The following is a 19480-nucleotide window of genomic DNA, read 5'->3' on the forward strand; positions in this document are numbered from 1 at the left end:
CATGCACAGTTGTTGTAGACAGCTGTGGGGCTACATGGTGGACATGAGAGAGCGGCACAGCAAAATCCATTCTTGCATTTTTATTCCAAGTGCCAAAGTTTATGGTCCCCACCTTCACACACACCCCGACTAGTGTGGTGAAATACGGTCAAATAGCCCCCAAGACCTGCACAGCGTGAGGAGGCCCTCATCCAGCAGTGGATTTACAAAAGGGTTGTACACGTACCACAAGCAACATTGGTTGTCCTACGAAGAGCCTGGTCTTTGCCATAGAAACATAGAAATTTCCACCAGAAGCCAAGGACCATCATCACCTGTTCTGAGCAATATCTGATGCCAGTTTGTTGTAGGGAGACAACGACAGTGAAGCGACACTCCGGTCGGTGTCACTCTCAAAAAGGACTTTCGTCTATAAGAGCTCACACCTGGCACTAAATAGTTTGGTTTTATCTGGTGTCTTAAATTGCCAAAGCAGTATGTAGCATCGTTATCTCCATCGTGCAGCCTGTATGACTAGGAGAACTGGGCTCATCATCCCTTTAAAGGTCCATAAAATAGGCACCACTTTGTGGGAAGTGAACAGTAGTTGTCCACGGAAAGATTGGCCCCTGCCATAAGAATGTAGAATGTCCATCAAGAGAGACGGGTGCTGGGCCACAGTTTGTCGTGACAAGTGGATCATGTTGTTACTATGCGACTTTAATTCAGCCGCTTGCAGGCACAGATGTTTAAAATGTGGAGTCTGCATGAGCTGCCTACAGGAGGCGGTACAGTCAGTAGATTTCGACAGACTATTGGTGTGCAGTTTGTGTGTTATCCCCTTGGGCCTTTGAATTTCTCCAGTTTCCTCCCAGAGTGAAATAGGAACTGGCCACTTATCTCAAAGCAGGGTCCTCCCAACGTGAGAATTGAGACTCAGGACAGTTTTATTGGGTACATGATGAGAATAATATTAAACTAAACTATTTTTTTTTATTTTACAAGGTAAGGTCCATTGAGCTCTATAGCTCTTTTTCAGAAGCAACCTAGCCACAAATTATATCTCAAAGAATTGGCTTATCATATGGAAATTTACAGCAACCAAATACTGTACTCTAAACACATGTTTCTAAATGTGGACGCGAAAGAACAGAGGTCTCGGAGAGAAATACACACGACCACGTGGAAAACATGCAAACTGCATTTATACAGGTGTCAGGGTTGGGATCAAACTCACGACCTCCTGTATACCAGGCAAGGTAGTTAACATCTAGCCACCTTGGAGCATGCTATTATTACTGTCGGAGTGCTATCGTAAGTCTGTGATTAAATCCAAAGTCTATATGCACACGTGTGTTACGGTTCACTGCGTGTTATCAAGCACTTCTGTGTAAACAAATTCCGTTCTCTGCATGTTGTCAAGCGGCTATATTCGCAGCTGTATAATCTGTTGATCTCTGCATGCCATGATGTCTATATACAGTGTTTTGTGTACAAGGAATGTGCTTCTGATTTTCAGATTAATCTAAAAAGTATGAAACACAGGCATAAAATAATAAATCATTTGATTACAATTTTGTATCAGATGAAACCGAAAACTGAAAATGCTGTCACTACTATGAGGTCACTTCGGCCGTTTTCCCATGAAAAATGGTGTCACGTGGCAGTGCGTGACGTCACTCACGTAAATATCAAGTCATTATACAATTAGTACGCGTAAATAATTTGATTAACTTGTTTTTTCATCTGAAACTCATTCCGTATTGTATGCTATTGCCAGGTGGGGCGGTGGCGCAGTGGTTCACACGGTGATTCACGCACTTCGCCACGAAACGCGGCAGCCCGAGAGCTTGATTCTCAGCCACGGTTAGCATCCGAAACGAGCGATCACGATGCCACTGTGGCCAAAGACGCCCATGTGCAAGCACGCCTCGCCATCCTGCATCTGCTGGACAGTGGACACACACTCCCCTCCAAGATCTGCCCTAACAGTCTCCCACCATCTGGTCATCCATCGGTCTTCCCCTTAGTTGCCAGACTTGTGGAAACTATTGTAATGCCTGCCTCTGTAACTGGCAGAGGTCGCAACCGGGTACCCAATACCCGTACCCTACCCGATACCCGGCTACCCGGCCGGGTACGGGTACCAGTTTGCGACCCTGGTGCGGCCGGGTACGGGTAAGGAATCAAAACCCGTTTGCGACCTCTGGTAACTGGCCCTCCCCCAACCTGCACACGTGTCCCACCCAAAAGACAACTTCTTTTTGCTTAATCTTGTCCACAACACTTATCTTACTTTTGGCGAGTGATCGAACAAAGACAGTCACTGCATCGTGCACTTTCAGATGTGCTACTGCAGCCATCTGCAACGCGCTTCCTTCCGATATTCAGAAGCCACTGGAGCAGTGCACTTTTAAATAATGTTAATTGAAAACTCATTTATTTAAAACTGCTTTTGGCGTTTAGTTTGGCGTTGTCCTTCCCCCGCACCTCCGATTAGCACGGTTGGCTACATACGGTGCGAAATAAGTTCAACATATATACATATCCCCTCCTGGACTTTTGCGTTGCTCATCTTTGGCTTCTTCAGTTTGAGCACTAATCCACTTACACTTCTTCCTTTCGTTGGGACCGAGGACTTCTGAAGCTGCTTCAACAACTGTCTTCAAGCCTTCCCAGAGTGCCTCTGTTTCTGGCACCAAGTCCCCTTTCTTCTATCAGGTTTACAACAACGCAAACCTGCCTGCGATGCTATTAAACTATTACTATTTTTATATTACCAAGTAAGGACCACTGACATTAGATATTTTTCAGAAGCGACCTGGCCACAAATGATAGCTCAACCAAGTGACTTATCATGTGGAAAATCATAGCAGCCAAATAATCTAAACGCATGTTTCTAAATGTGGAAGGAAAAACAGGAGGACCCAAATAAAATCCACGTGACCACAGGGAGAACATGCAAACTCCAAATATACACGGTCGGGGCTGAACCCATGACCTCCTGTATACCAGGCGAGGGATATAACATCTTGTGAATAGATGCTCACCTACTGTCACATGTCGGGGATCATTATCTTCGTTATGTTAACAGTAGTCACAGGTCCTGTAGCGGCCTAGCTCACTTACTCCCTGGCCTCACCTCTTACTTCCGCCAACAACGAGGTTGTGGTCTGAACCAGTACAGGTAGACGCGTTCCAAAAAAGGGTGCACAAAGTGAAACCGCACGAAACCACTGCCTGCCAAGTAGCGCAAGCAGCACACACGTGTATAACTTCCTTCGCACCGTATGTAGCCAACTGTGCTAATCGGAGGTGTCCCACGTTGATCCACATAGATTCCTTGCGTATGAGTAAATTCAAAGCGCATTTAGCCAAATTGGGGTAGAAATATGTCAGCCACATGTACAGCATGAAATCGCAAAAACAGAAGCCGCATAGAGCGTGGGAAACCGGTATCTGCAGCATTTTAAGCTCTGGGTTAAGAAATGCATGTATAACTTATTTCGCACCGTACGTAGCCAACCGTAGGTGCGGGGGAAGGATAATAGCCCAACAAAAAGCGGTTTTAGTTGTAGTGCCTTATGCTAATAATCCATAACTCCAAACCAGCCTAGCAGCATTCTGGAAAATATCAAGCGAGAAATTAAGTCCTGGGCCAATTGTTCTGTGCATATCCGGCACTAAGCCTGTGTAATGCGAGCGTAAATGGGCAGGCCGGATGTGACGATCCGCGAGGGAGGAGTCAGGGTCACGTGGGGGAGAGGTTATAGGAAGGAGACAGGAAGACTTCTGGGGTAGTCGAGGGAGTGAAGAGGGGGGACCACGTTGGGTGGTCGCCGTGCCCTCAGCCTGGAGGCTGAGGAGGCTCATCGGACGGCGCCAGCCAGCAGGGTGAGGAGAGAGCAGAGTGCGCGGGGCACACAGGGCGTGCGAGGTTGCACGGAGCAGCAGAGTAGCTGCAGAGCTAGCGGAGGCTAGCACAGGGTGTGCGAGGTTGCACAGGCAGCAGAGTAGCTGCAGGGCTAGTGGAGCAGCAGAGTAGCTGCAGAGCGGAGCAGCAGGGTAGCTGCAGAGTGCGCGGGGCGCAAGGAGAGACGACGCTGGGCCGAGGAGGAGGCCAGCGGGGTGAGCGGAAGACGAACACAAATAAAGGACCGACGGAGATCAACATCGTGTGACGGAGTCCTTTATTGCACCTGTGTGAACGCTATGCCCGAGCGTGTCCACTTGTGGCAATGTACGCGCTGTGTTTTTGCTAGCAACAGAAGTGTGTGCTCTCCGTAGACTTTGCACATCAGAATATCAAATCGCCCGAACATACTGTTGCAATTGCTCTGCAGAGCATAACCGCGAGCCTTGAGAATTGATGATGATCAATGGTATGGAAGTTAAAATAATGTTTATTTGCACTACCGAGATTTGGATGAGTATAACACGGAATGAGATTTAAACGGTAAGACGATCGTGTTATAAGCAGTGCCGGTGACTGTGTTTGGTGCTGTGAGAAGTGTCGTGTGCGTGTTTGGTGCTGTGGTGAGAAGTGCTCATGAAATTACGGTAATTGGTGATGGTGCTGCTGTGTTGGGAGTGTTGTATGTATGTTGAACTTCTATCGCATCCTTCGTCGCCAACCGTGCTAATCGGAGATGCAGGGGAAGGACAAACTAAACATAAACTAAACAATGAGTTTTCAATTTAGATTTAATAGTGCATAAGCTCCAGTGGCTTTTTAAGATTGGAAGGAAGAGCATTCCAGACGGCCGTAGAAGCGCATCTGAAATTGCGCGATCCAGTGACCGTCTTTTTGAGATGTTTTGCCAAAAGCCGCTGTGAGGATGACCGGAGTTTGCGTGATGGTTTATGCTCCTTGACGAGATCAGCAAAGTTTTGTCATTCATTTGTGCCATGAGCAGGCGAGCAATTGCAGGGCTGTACCTTGACGTTCTGAGAAACGAGGGCGAATGTGCTACGAACCTGACGTCCCGAGTTCGATTCCGGCTCACGGCCAACACCAGTGATAATTATCCGAATCGGTCCTGGGCATCCTCTAGGTTGACTCAGCCTCAAATTAGTACCTAGTGCAGTGTGTAAGCATTGCCACCTGGGGAGACAAAGGCGACAGGGTGTGGTGCTGGCCACCCTGAAATCACTAACTGGTTCCTGATTTTCAGTAACCGTCAATCGATCCGGGAAACAAACGGTGAGCAAGTTTACTGGTTACCAGTTCAAACCCAATCGATATTTAATTGATGCCGTCTGTAGGCGTGAATGGGCGAGCTCAACAGCGCACGGACGAGCACCAGTCGCCTGCGCCACTGGGGCCCCGGGCGCACAAATGATTGGGTGAGCGTGCACGTGGCGAAGACAGGCAGCAGTGCAACCATCGTCATAATACATGTTAAGAATATCCACGCAGTGTTTCATGGGGCACATTGCACAGTACGGCAGCAGCCCCCCCCCCACCCGTGTAGCAATACAAAGGGAGGGATAAATCTACACGAGTGGAACATTTACGCGTGCGTTCATTATACAGACTCGTAGTGTCTGGCATGGTGAAGTATGGTCAAACACCCCCTCCCCCCCGCATGACTGACACGGTGTGAAGAAGGCTTTCAAGGAGCAGTTGATTGACAAAAGGATTTGATTGGGGTGTTCGCTCGTTTCTCAGTCCGCTTGTCCTGGTGAGGGTCGTGGCGGCAGCATGTTGAGTAGGGCGGTGCAAACCTCTCTTTCCCTGGCGACAAACTCTTGCTCTTCCTGGAGAATTCCCAGGTGTTCCCATACCAGCCGAGGGGCAGAGTCCCGCCAGCGTGTCCTGGGCCGGCCCTGGGGTCTTCGCCCAGTGGGACGTGCTACTGCCCAGTAGAGTTCCAGGGGGAGTTTGCCGGGGGGCATCCTTGCCAGGTGACCGAACCACCTCAACTGGCTCCTCTCGATCCGGAGGAGCAGCGGCTCGACTCTGAGGCTCTCCCGGACTACCGAGCTCCTCACCCGATCACGGCGAGTGAGACCGGCAACCCTGCGGGGAAACCTGATTTCGTCCCCTTGTACCTGCGATGTCATCCTTTTGGTCATTACCAAAAGCTCATGGTCATCCTACCGTGCACTATATGTGCCACGTGTGTACACTTGTACCACATTGCTAATTCTATTTTATTGGAAATTATATATTTTTGGCAATGTGTGTATAGTTCCATTAGACACCGAGGAAACCCAAGCTTGAGGTCTCCCGGGCTCGTTTGCAGGAGGGTCCTGCCCCGTGAATGTTTGTCCTGTCGCATTTCAAGAACGACCGATGTGGTTTGTTGTGGAAGGAAACAGGAGAATCCGGACCCGCGCTGTATTCGAGGGGAGGGTGACACTCAGCACTGCCATAACATGGCAACCACCTCTCTCAGCCCCAGACCTACAACACCTGGCAAGCCTTGGCTCGGGCACCCACCTAAGCGCTAACCAGTTTGATCCGGCATATAACGTGACGTGACGCATTCAAGTTGAATACATTTAAATGTAATGAATTCGTGAGAAGGATTACAGATACACTTGTAATGTGTGCACGGGGTGAGGAATATGCAATATTGCAAAGTAAATGTCATGAATGGTTAAGATAGATGTGCGCATACTGCATATGTTAGTTTATATATTAGGCATTGCATATTGCTACACTGCTTAGAGACACGGGACGGAGCGGTGGTGCAGCAGTTAGCACAACTTCGCCGTGAGTTCTGTTGCACGGCCAACATCGGAGGCGAGTGACAATCAAAACCGGTCGATCACCAACGTGGCGACGTATGGTCAAACTACCGGCACGGGGAAAGTCTCCATCTAACAGTGGATTGACGGAGCGGCTGGACATGATAGTAACGCACCTCGACCCCACCCCATGGTGAACGCACATGTTCATTGTATGCAGCAACATCGTGCAATCACCCCGCATGGTGCAGGCATGCACACAACACGGCACTCTCGTGCACTGCAGATACCATTGCCCACAAGTAGGCCGACTGACTGGCATTGTTCACACGGCATTCGGTGCGTCCGGTCCGCGTGTGATGCAGAACACACGGACCCCCTCGTCACATCACGAGGGGCCCGTCACACGGCAGCAAACACCGCACGAGTTACATCGCACGTGTGCTGTTCAACGCGTGTACCACGCGTACAGCAGCACAAAGACAAAGGTCCTGCCCGTATAGCCTGCACAGGTTGTTGGGGCAAGTTCTGTCAGCGAGTCCCTATGAAGGCCGGCACGGTGCAAGAGGAGGGTGGGGGGGCAGCACTACACCCGAACGCCTTCGTCTGCCCAGGAACTCATTTGAGGCCGAGTCGACCTAGGGAGAGGCCCAAGACCGGTTCAGATCAGTCACTGGGTGTTGGTGGCCGTGAGCGGGAATTGAACTCGGGGGGCCGCGTTCGAGGCGTAGCGCGAAACATTGCACAACCGCAACGGCGAAGAGCGTGCACACACCACACCACACACAGACACACACACACCATACACACCAACCACACACACCATACACACAACACATACCACAGATTCACACACACCACACACAGAGACACCACAGATACACACAACAGACACCACACCACACAGACACACCACAGATACACACAACAGACACCACAGATACACACACCACACCACACACACCACAGATACACACACACACCACACACACCACAGATACACACACACACCACACACACCACAGATACACACACACACCACCACACACACCACAGATACACACACACACCACCACACACACCACAGATACACACACCACACCACACACACCACAGATACACACACCACCCCACACACACCACAGATACACACACCACACCACACGCACCACAGATACACACACCACACCACACACACCACCGATACACACACCACACCACACACACACCACACACACCACAGATACACACACCACACCACACACACCACAGATACACACACCACACCACACACACCACAGATACACACACCACACCACACACACCACAGATACACACACCACACCACACACACCACAGATACACACACCACACCACACACACCACAGATACACACACCACACCACCACACCACAGATACACACACCACACCACACACACCACAGATACACACACCACACCACATACACCACAGATACACACACCACACACACCACAGATACACACACCACACACACCACAGATACACACACCACACACACCACAGATACACACACCACACACACCACAGATACACACACCACACACACCACAGATACACACACACCACACACCACACCACACACACCCCAGATACACACAGACACACACCACGTACACACACCACACAGACACACACCACGTACACACACCACACAGACACACACCACGTACACACACCACACAGACACACACCACGTACACACACCACACAGACACACACCACGTACACACACCACACAGACACACACCACGTACACACACCACACAGACACACACCACGTACACACACCACACAGACACACACCACGTACACACCACACAGACACACACCACGTACACACACCACACAGACACACACCACGTACACACACCACACAGACACACACCACAGGTACACACACCACACACACCACAGGTACACACACACCACAGGTACACACACACCACAGGTACACACACACCACAGGTACACACACACCACAGATACACACACACCACAGATACACACACACCACAGATACACACACACCACAGATACACACACACCACACACACCACAGATACACACACACCACACACACACCACAGATACACACGCACACCACAGATACACACACACCACACGCACACCACAGATACACACACACACCACACACACACAGATACACACACACCACAGATACACAGATACACACACACCACAGATACACACACACACCACACACACACAGATACACACACACCACAGATACACAGATACACACACACCACAGATACACAGATACACACACACCACAGATACACACACACCACAGATACACAGATACACACACACCACAGATACACACACACCACATACACCACAGATACACACACACACACCACAGATACACACACCACACATACACACACACCACACATACACACACACCACACATACACACACACCACAGATACACACACACCACACACACCACAGATACACACACACACCACACACACCACAGATACACACACACCACACACACCACAGATACACACACACCACACACACCACAGATACACACACACCACACACACCACAGATACACACACACCACACACACCACAGATACACACACACCACAGATACACACACACCACAGATACACACACACCACACACACCACAGATACACACACCACACACACCACAGATACACACACACCACACACACCAGATACACACACACCACACACACCACAGACACACTGAGCGCTGTCACACACACACACCACACACACCACATAGACACGGTCTCTATCGCACAGCCACCAAATGACACGCACTGTTGTGTAACACGCGCGTGTTGCGTAGTGTGTTGTGTCGCGTGTTTATGGTTACACGGTACCCATCGCCACACTGTTAACCCCACACCGTGTGCTTCGAAAATACACACGCAAACGTTACCCACCGCACACCGTACATATCGACACAGTGGTGGTGGTGTGGTGGTGTGTGGTGGTGTGTGGTGGATGGTGTGGTGTGTTGTGATGGTGGTGTGTGTGGTGTTGGTGGCACACAAACCACCGAAATCCGTGTGAAGCACACACGAAGTAAGGTGTGTGGGGTGTTGTGGTGGTTTGTGGTGGTGTGTGGTGGTGGGTGGTGGTGTGTGATGGTGGTGTGTGTTGATGGTGGTGTATGGTGGTGTGTGATGATGGTGGGGTGGTGTGTGTTGGTGGTGTGTGATGATGGTGATGTATGGTGTGTGATGGTGGTGTAGTGTGTGATGGTGGTGTGTGGTGATGGTGGTGTGTGGTGATGGTGGTGATGTATGGTGATGGTGGTGGTGTGGTGGTGATGTATGGTGTGTGATGATGGTGGTGTGTGATGATGGTGGTGTGTGATGATGGTGGTGTGTGATGGTGGTGTGTGATGATGGTGGTGTATGGTGGTGTGTGATGATGGTGGTGTATGGTGGTGTGTGGTGATGGTGGTGTGTGATGATGGTGGTGTGGTGATGATGGTGTGTGGTGTGTGTGATGATGGTGGTGTGTAGGAGGTGGTGTGTGTGATGGTGGTGTATGATGGTGGGGTGATGATGGTGGTGTGTGATGATGGTGGTGTATGGTGGTGTGGTGTGGTGATTGTGGGTGTGTGATGATGGTGGTGTGTGGATGGTGGTGTGGTGTGGTGGTGTGTGGTGGTGTGTGGTGTGTGATGATGGTGGTGTGTGGTGATGGTGGTGTGTGATGATGGTGGTGTGTGATGATGGTGGTGTGTGGTGTGTGGTGATGGTGGTGTGGTGTGTGATGATGGTGGTGTGGTGTTGATGATGTGGTGTGTGATGATGGTGGTGTGTGATGATGGTGGTGTGTGATGATGGTGGTGGTGTGTGTGTGGTGGTGTGTGATGATGGTGGTGTGTGATGGTGTGTGGTGTGTGATGATGGTGGTGTGGGATGATGGTGGTGTGTGGTGATGGTGGTGTGTGGTGATGGTGGTGTGTGATGATGGTGGTGTGTGATGATGGTGGTGTGTGATGATGGTGGTGTGTGATGATGGTGGTGTGTGGTGGTGTGTGGTGTGTGATGATGGTGGTGTGGTGATGGTGGTGTGTGATGATGGTGGTGTGTGATGATGGTGGTGTGTGCAGCGGCGTAGTCTGGCTCACGGAGCTGTGCGTGCAGTGCCCGTGCAGTAGGCGATTGCACAACACGTGCCCGGATACACCCACAGACTGCGGGCACAACACGTGCCGTCTAGAGCGTTTGTTACACGCCACGTATGACACAAGTGTGTGTGGTGTGTGGTGGTGGTATCTAGTGGTGTGTGGTAGTGGTGTGTGGTGGTGGTGGTGTGTGTGCACAACACGTGTCGTCTAGAGAGTGTTTGTTACACGCCATGCACACACCACGTATGACACAAGTGTGTGATGCACCGTCTAGCCAGACCCATTGTATAACACACGTGTGTTACGCTTTCAATGGCATGCTATGTTATGCACACACACGTGTACATCGTACGCAGTGAGCGCGTGTGATGGTTTAGGACTCTCCGCTAGAGACGGATGCACACAGACATCGCGACCCACGCCACGTGCATCACAACAATTAGAGCCCGACACAAAAGGCGACCGTGCACACAACAAAGACAAAGATCCCCCGTGTAGCCTGAACAGACTGTTGGGGCAAGTGCTGTTGGCGAGTAACACCTATGAAGGCCGGCACGGCACACGAGGGGGTCGGTGGGAGTGCCAGAACTACGCCCGGCCGCCTTTGTCTCCCTAGTGACGATGTTTAAATATCACACTAGGTGCTCATTTGAGGCCGAGTCGACCTAGTGGAGGCCCAGGACCGGTTCAGATAATCGTCACTGGCGGCCGTGAGCGGGAATTGAACTCGGGTCGCCGTGTTCGTAGCGCAGCGCGCTAACCACTGCGCCACCGTTCCCCACACACACACCCTCTATTTCACAAATGCACACGATGTGTATCGCAGTGTACCGCCACACACAGGCATTGTGTGTACACACCGCTTACACAGTGTACAAGTATACACACACACACTGCGTGTTAACAGTGTACACACACACACATGCTCTATCCACACTCACAATACACTCTGTGAATGGACACTATTATTACACTGTTACACCTACACCGTTTATAGCGTGCACAAATACATCGCTGCAGTCCGTCATGTACACACGCTGGGGTAGTGTAATACACAGTATCCACACACTATTATTACACAACGCATTGCATACACACAGTGCATTGCACACACTGTATGACACATGTGCAAGCGATGATCACTGTGTTCAGACGATTGTACTACACACGTGCTTACAGACACAGCATGTACAACCATCGCGCACAAACCACCGCAATCCGTGTGAAGAACACACGAAGTAGTCGGTTTGCTGTTGGTGGTGGCGGCGGCGGCATTGCGCTCATTGTAACAGAGGTGATGGTGATGATGGTGGTGGTGATGGTGATGATGGTGGTGGTGATGGTGATGATGGTGGTGGTGATGGTGATGGGGTGCATCACTCACCAGACACCCGGTGCTGGTCGATGCTTAATCCGCGCCCTGTCTGCGCTGCCCTGCATCGCCTCTCATTTTATATACACACACACCTCGATACCACACACACCTCTACACACGCGGGCACACGTGTCTACGGCTGTGTGTGTGTGTGCGGCATCCTCTGCGTTATCCCTTTCATTCGCTGCGCTCCTTATAATGAGCCGAGCGGCCACGTGATCGTACTCCCTCCACCCACCCCCCCATCAGCTGATCGCAGTCCAGCTGTCATCAACGTCATCATCTGAATCATCTTCAACATCAAAAGGTGGAATTCATTCCGGTTATATAAAGTCATCATCAGCTCATCAGCCATGATCAATCCACTGCTGGATGAAGGCCACCCCACGCCGCCTGCCGCGTCTCACGCTCCTACGATGTAACAATCCACCTCGCAAAATTATTTCATCGCTCCATCTCCTCGGTGCACCATCAAACAAAAACACGTGACAAAAACCCGGGACCCAGTAAACGTGCCAACAATGCTGGGCCAATGGTGGCATGTGTTTGGAAACGTTGGACCAGCGTTCACTAGGCAATACAAACGCATGGTTCAGTTTCTCGATATTTTTCAGAACGCCTCTAGGCTGGCTTGGAGTAAGGATTATCGGCATAAGGAATTATTACCAGAGATCAAAGTACGCCTATCTATAATAGGCATATTCTATTGTACCCTATGTATTTAGATCTGAAATTCATCATCATCATTCAAAATCGGTTCATATATGTTCGATGTTGGATTGTGTCGAGTCAATAAAATTAATTCCCAGAACAGCATTCGGGACTGTTCCGACTGAGATTAAGCACTGCTTTAACGCATTTTATTTTATTAAGGCGCTACTGATGATCTTAGCGCCATGCGTTACAATTTTTTTTATCTTTGTGCGAGGAATACGTGCCTGTGAGAGTAGGACACGAAAACCCCGGAAAACACCAACGCGTTAGCAGGAAGAACGACTCCACATACTGAGCCTGCATGGCCCCCTTCAATCAGTCCCTATTTGGGTTTCAGGACGTTTTATTAATTTGTTCTCCATGTGATATAAAACTAATTGGGAGTCCCTGGAGAACTCCCAAGAGGAGAACTAAAACTCGGCTATATACACAAAGCAGTATCATCCTACTCTCTGTACTGTCCCTACAGCTGCCCAGTAGCTTCGTGCAGTTTTCTAGTCAGTGAATTTTCACTGAGTCTCAAGACCCTTTCTACGGAAGGTCCAACGTTGGGTTGTTTGCCAAATGATGCGATACTCCTCAATGGGCGCCGTATGCTCACACACACACACGTTGACGAGTGGTACTGAAAACATCCGTGGCGATAGGTGGTCAACCTCTTTCCCTCTACTGCCACCTTCTGTCCACCTCAAAACACTGTGGGTTGGGAAGTCTACATGTGGCTGGTGGAATTGCACAGCCAAGCCAGAGGCAGATCCCAAGGAGGTAGCGGTGGGGGGTGCTGTTGGGCATTGCCCCCCCACCCTGAGATTCACCACTGAGTCTGGCGCTCCTCACTGACAGCACAAATCAACCACAATACCTTGCGGATCTCGTAAAGGAGCATAACCAACGTCACGCGAAGTCCGGTCATCCTCGCAGCAGCTTCTGGCTAACCACCGCGTTTTTTCAGATGCGCTTCTGAGGCCATCTGGAACGCTTTTCCAATATTAGGAAGCCACTGGAGCTATGCACTCTGAAACAATCTGAATTTAAACTCATTACTTTTGAACTTATGTTTTTGTTTAGTTTGTTGTCCTTCCGCCGCACCTCCGATTAGCATGGTTGGCTACTTATAGTGCAAAAGAGGTTCAATATACATACAGCACACCACGTCAATACAAGACTGACAGTAAGCAGCAAGGGAGTTCAGGCAATTTCCACGATGCTGGAAAATCATTACAGTACTTTGCTGGACATGACTTAAGGCCACCACAATGGTGTTGGATGGCTCTCATCTCGTCGAACATCGGAAGCCCGGTACCATTTGTTCAATGAGATCACATTCTGCTGATTAGACCAAAGGAGATTAAAAACAGTAAATGCGTCACTGTTTTAACAAATGATACGAAAAACACTGGTCTGTAAATCTGATTGGTTGACGTGATTTTAATTTTATCATTCTTAAAATTAAACAAAATTCACGTTTGTATCGGTTATTTCATCAAATAACCACTCCGAGGCGTCTTACCTTATTCCTGTTTTCCATGCGCCATCACACTGCAGTAAATAATTCATCATCTAGTATTCCACCAGTCACTACACATCCTCTCTCATAAGCCTGGCTAATTTAAAAACAATCAAAGTATTTTTTTTAGTTCTTGGACTTAAACCCAAAGAATGGCAAGATTATTCCATAACCATCTGGCTTAATTTATTTCAGCAGTGGAACAAGATAATTTTATGATTATTATACGATCAATCATTCGTTGTTCAGGTTCACGATCGCACGACTTAGTTGCAGGGTCAGCAGACCATATTGACATCATATAAATTATATGATTTTTTATCTTGTCCACTATAAAGAGGTTTCTGACCTTTGTGTGTGGACTTTTGAGTACCCTTTCCATATGCCTGGCCTTTCTTCATGAACTCAAGTTTCCTCTAATGCAAAAAGACTGAACAACAAGTTGATCAAGTAACCTGACATGTTTAGGCTCCACGGTGTATGCAGTACAATATTCTGCACGTGCTGTGTGGACACAGCTCGTTGATCTGGAAATCCCTAAAGCCAGTTGGTTAAATATTACAGCACAATATTTCCATTCAGCAACGAAACAGAGCCACCTACCTATGTAGTTATTTTATGTAGAGACTGTTCATGTGCTGGTAGAGTGGAGCGGTGGAGCAGTGGTTAGCAAGCTATGCTATTAACTTGGTGACCTGAATTTGCTTCTCAGCCACGGTTAAACATCAGTGGCGAGTGGTCTGCATCGGTCCTGGCCGCCCCTTCGCCAATCTGTACTGACCAGCGTGGTCATATCATGCAATTATTTATTTACGCTTGCATACCTCTGGAAAGCCTCAGTGAGTCCCATTACTTTTTCGGGAGAGTCCTGCCAGATTTGTTGCAAGTAGGGGGCCGCTGCTTGCCGTGTATATTCCCAATTTAATTATCTGATGTGGCCCACAATTACATAATCTTTGCCAATTACTTCACGGGGAGGTTGAACGTCTGCCGTGAATAGACGGCGGCTATTTTGAGGGTTATTACAGCACCGCAGCAATAACCAGGTTGGCTGCTGGACCTAAACCGCGTCACCGCCCAAACCTCTACCACGGCTGACAACGGCGTGCTTGAGACCTTTATCATCCAGCAGTGGATTGACGAGGGGAATTTGTTGTGGAAGGTACATGATTCACAGCACTTAGCACAAAATACAACAGCACAGGGATGTCAATAACAATCTGGCGGGACTTCTTTGAGAAATCTTAATTCCAAAGATGACTGTAAGTGTACATTTGTAACGTGAGCAACTGTGAAGGTGTTGTGTGCATCGAGCAGACATTAACGCACAAATGCTCCACAATTCACATCCGACCGTGGCTGCCACTGTGGTCAGAAGCACTTTGCTCGCAATCGCTCGTGGGTTCGATCCAGGTCATCATCCCTCTTGGGGTTGACTAAACGAGTACCACTTCGTGGGAAGTCAAAAGTGGCATTCCTTTACAGCAGGTGGCCCCCTGGCCTGAGAATGATCAATTTCCACCACGGTCTCCGGTCAGTCAGCAGAAATGAGTGACCGCCCCACTCTGCTCCTTGACAACGGGGAATTCAACGCACGTTTTGTGACGCTGCATTGGTCATGGTGCATAGTCACGAAAACACATACTGTATATATAGAACTCAACACATTCGTCAATATCGCTGCCCTAAATAGAAAACAAATATATAATTGGCAACGTTTTGGGCAATGGGGCAATTTTCAAAGCGGGGAGATCAAGAGGTCATGGAGATAATAGTGAATAATAGTTGGAGCTTACAAGATACACCATGAGCCCTAATAGAAACTAAACTGGGAGGCACTTCGACTTGACGTCGTCTGTACATACAGCCAACATCAAATATGTGCACGACGTGTATTGACTGTGCATACAGCTAGAGAGTAGGGAGTGAGGCAGGGGCGGTTTCTTCATTAGGGCGATTGGGCGACGCACCACCAATGTCATTGAACCACAGAGTCACGCTAGCCGTCACTGTGCCTCTGGATATAGTCCAATCAGCGTCATGTCACGTTCTGTGGAGTACCGCCTCTTTTTGGGCGATTTCACTCCGGCTGAGAATCGCCCCGAGTGGCCCCATAGACTTACATTGAAAGATGTTTTTTTCGACAGGGGGGCGCTCCAATGCATTCTCTATGGCTTCCGGGAGGGCTCGCCCTAACGTGCTTACGTCATCATACGTGCTAACGTCATCATACGTAAGCACGTTTCATCCAACAATATAATTTATCGCCACCTAGTGGAATCTTCTTCTTGGTTCTTTCGGTAAAGTCACGTAGAAGGGAAGTAATAAAATAATAAAAATAAAACATAATAAAATTATTCTCACGACGTTTCGGCCACAACGCAAGTTATTCTCACGACGTTTCGGCCACAATGTTCCACTCACTGGCATGGTGCAGTGTGCAGAGTAATGTATGGTGTCGTAATTGTATAGTAAATATATAGCAGTGTGATACACATTAGGGTGGGTAGAATAATACATAGTGTTATATTAAAATGGATAAGGCAGCAACTGCAGCAGCAGCAACTGCAGCAGCAGCAGAAACTGCAGCAGCAGCAGCAACTGCAGCAGCAGCAGCAACTGCAGCTCCCTTTGATACTGTTAATCCTGCATAATGCACATGCATATGCAGTACTAATCACATTCCTGCATTTCCCATAAATATGCTAAATTCCTCTTGATATGCAAATTCCTTTGTCAAGGCGCCCAGCTAATATATATGCTCCAAGCTCGTGTGCTGTTTCATTCAGACTCTGTCGCCTCGACGGACCTGGTTTTCACCTGAGGACGGCTGCTTGCGTTGTGGCCGAAACGTCGTGAGAATAATTTTATTATGTTTTATTTTTATTATTTTATTACTTCCCTTCTACGTGACTTTACCGAAAGAACCAAGAAGATGAATCCCTGCAGTCACGAACGTTTTAAATCAAAATCTAGTGGAATCTTTAATAAAATAAACTTGAGTGGTTTGTTTTAATAGTGAGTATAGAAACAAACAAGATGTATTGTAAGACTCACTTTATTTTTTAATTAATATTAAAGAAGTGAAGTTGCCTTTACATGCTTAAGCTGTTAATTTATCCATTGCATGGGTGGACCTTATCCTTATCAATCATCCAGACATTTGCCCCCCCCTGAGATATTTTGCAGGAGCCGCCACTGGAGTGAGGCAAGATGAGTGAAACCCAATCGTGTGCAGTCGCAGAAGAGACGGGTGTTCGTATTGAAATTGAGGGAAGTACAGACAGCAATAATGGGTAGGCCGTTTCAGACAGTGAGAGCAGCACAAGAGATGGAGAGACATGACCCTGTGGCTCAGTGGCCGTAGGAGTGCTGATAGAGGAGGCTGTGGGAGAGGTGAGGGTTCATACCGATTACAACATTCACTTTACAACATCCGTAGTTGTAATGCACTTCTACGCTATATCTTCCCCCGCACCTCCCGATAGCACGGTTGGCTAAGTACGGTGCGAAAGACGTTCTACACAAATACAACCAAGCACTGGCGGGCGTGGTTAAGTATGGTCAAACATACAATCTCTGGCACGAGGAGGCCCTCATCCAGTGGTGGACTGACACAAACAGGCTGTGCATTAGCACGATACAGTACTGCAGACTGTTAAGTATTCACTTTACAACGGAACTGAGAGGAGGGTAGCAGGGTGACCACGGGGAGCACGTGAGCTGAGGTTGACACGGGGATGCTGCGCTGGGTGGCTGGGGATGAAGACAACGCGTGGGTGGGCAGGCGCGAAGAACGGAAATCTCTCTCTACGGGATGTCAATTTGGGTGACCCGATGACGCATGCGAGTGCCTTGTGGGTCTCGGAGCTTGTGAAGCGCCGTGCTCAGACGTGGCTTAAATCTTGGGAATGGAGATGCTTGTGGGAAGACATCGTTTCCACTTGTGTTTTTTTTACGTATAATTACGCTGCTCTACATCGCAGGCTGTCTGCGTGAAGCCGTGCCCACCCCGCGTTTGACTCGATCCCGTATCTCAGCATTACCGCTGCATACAATACGATACGCTGCATTATTGATATTTAACAAAATAAATAAGCAATGTCCTTTCACACAGGTCTCTCCACGTACAAAAATAAGCATTTCTTATACAGCCCATCAGCCGCTGATGGGCTGTATCGTTTCAGCAGCGCAAATTCAGGACAAGCAAAACGCCGAACTGGTTTCAACACGCACTGTCTCACCAATACGAAGGTTTACTTGAAACAATGGTGATGACCTGCCAGACGTTTATAGGCAAGGACTGGATTCGACATTCAGCGTCTCTTCAGCAGAGTGAAGCTTGCCGAATCAATGCTGGCGAACTTACAGCCAAGACCTGTTTACGATGTGGGTATTCGTTCGATGCAAATTATATAATAGACAACTTCAATATATATTACGTAGGTCTATTATTTTAAGACATGAAAACCTATTGATACTGAATGTCGAGGCCAGAGTGCCCACAATCTGAGTGAAGCATCATCAATTTGTTTTTAATGAGTTTTGCGGGGATGCGTGGTGGCACAGTGGTTAGCACACTGCGCTAGAAACCCGGTGATGAGTTCAATTCCTGGCTGGGGCGAACATCCGATGCGAGTGATATCTGAGCTTATCCTGGGCCTCCCCCCGCTTCACCGATCCATACTGACCAAAGTGGTGAAGTATGGTGAAACAAACTGTACTGCACATGGCTGGCATGGCGAAGCATTTAATCCAGCAGTGGAGTGACAATGAATTGTAATTGTTATTTTCTTTGAACCTATCTACGTGACGTTACCGAAAGACCCAAAGAATATGAATTCCTGCAGTCATGAAAGCTTTAAGTCAAGAATTGTGTTATTCTGATTTGTGGTACAGTATGATGTGAGCATACAATGGGTCTACTTTTGTGATCTACGTCAGAGGGTCTTTAATATACACTGTACAACGCAATTGGTACCCACTAGGGATGAATAGGATTCAATCCTCCG

At 48.7% G+C, this 19480-nt stretch overlaps 1 protein-coding gene across 2 annotated transcripts in view; it reads right to left on the bottom strand.

The window, feature by feature from the left end:
- CBARP (CACN subunit beta associated regulatory protein) overlaps positions 1-12427 on the bottom strand; it is a 57336-nt gene extending 44909 nt beyond the window's left edge. For both annotated transcript variants that reach the window (XM_061562116.1, XM_061562109.1), the window contains exon 1: positions 12257-12427. The gene's annotated coding sequence lies outside the window, so the exon portion shown is untranslated. The remainder of the gene's footprint in view (positions 1-12256) is intronic.
- Positions 12428-19480: the final 7053 nt, after the last annotated feature.

Source organism: Lethenteron reissneri, chromosome 4 (assembly GCF_015708825.2).
Source record: "Lethenteron reissneri isolate LAM-NWPU_2019-01 chromosome 4, ASM1570882v1, whole genome shotgun sequence".
Classification (NCBI taxonomy): Eukaryota; Metazoa; Chordata; class Hyperoartia; order Petromyzontiformes; family Petromyzontidae; genus Lethenteron; species Lethenteron reissneri.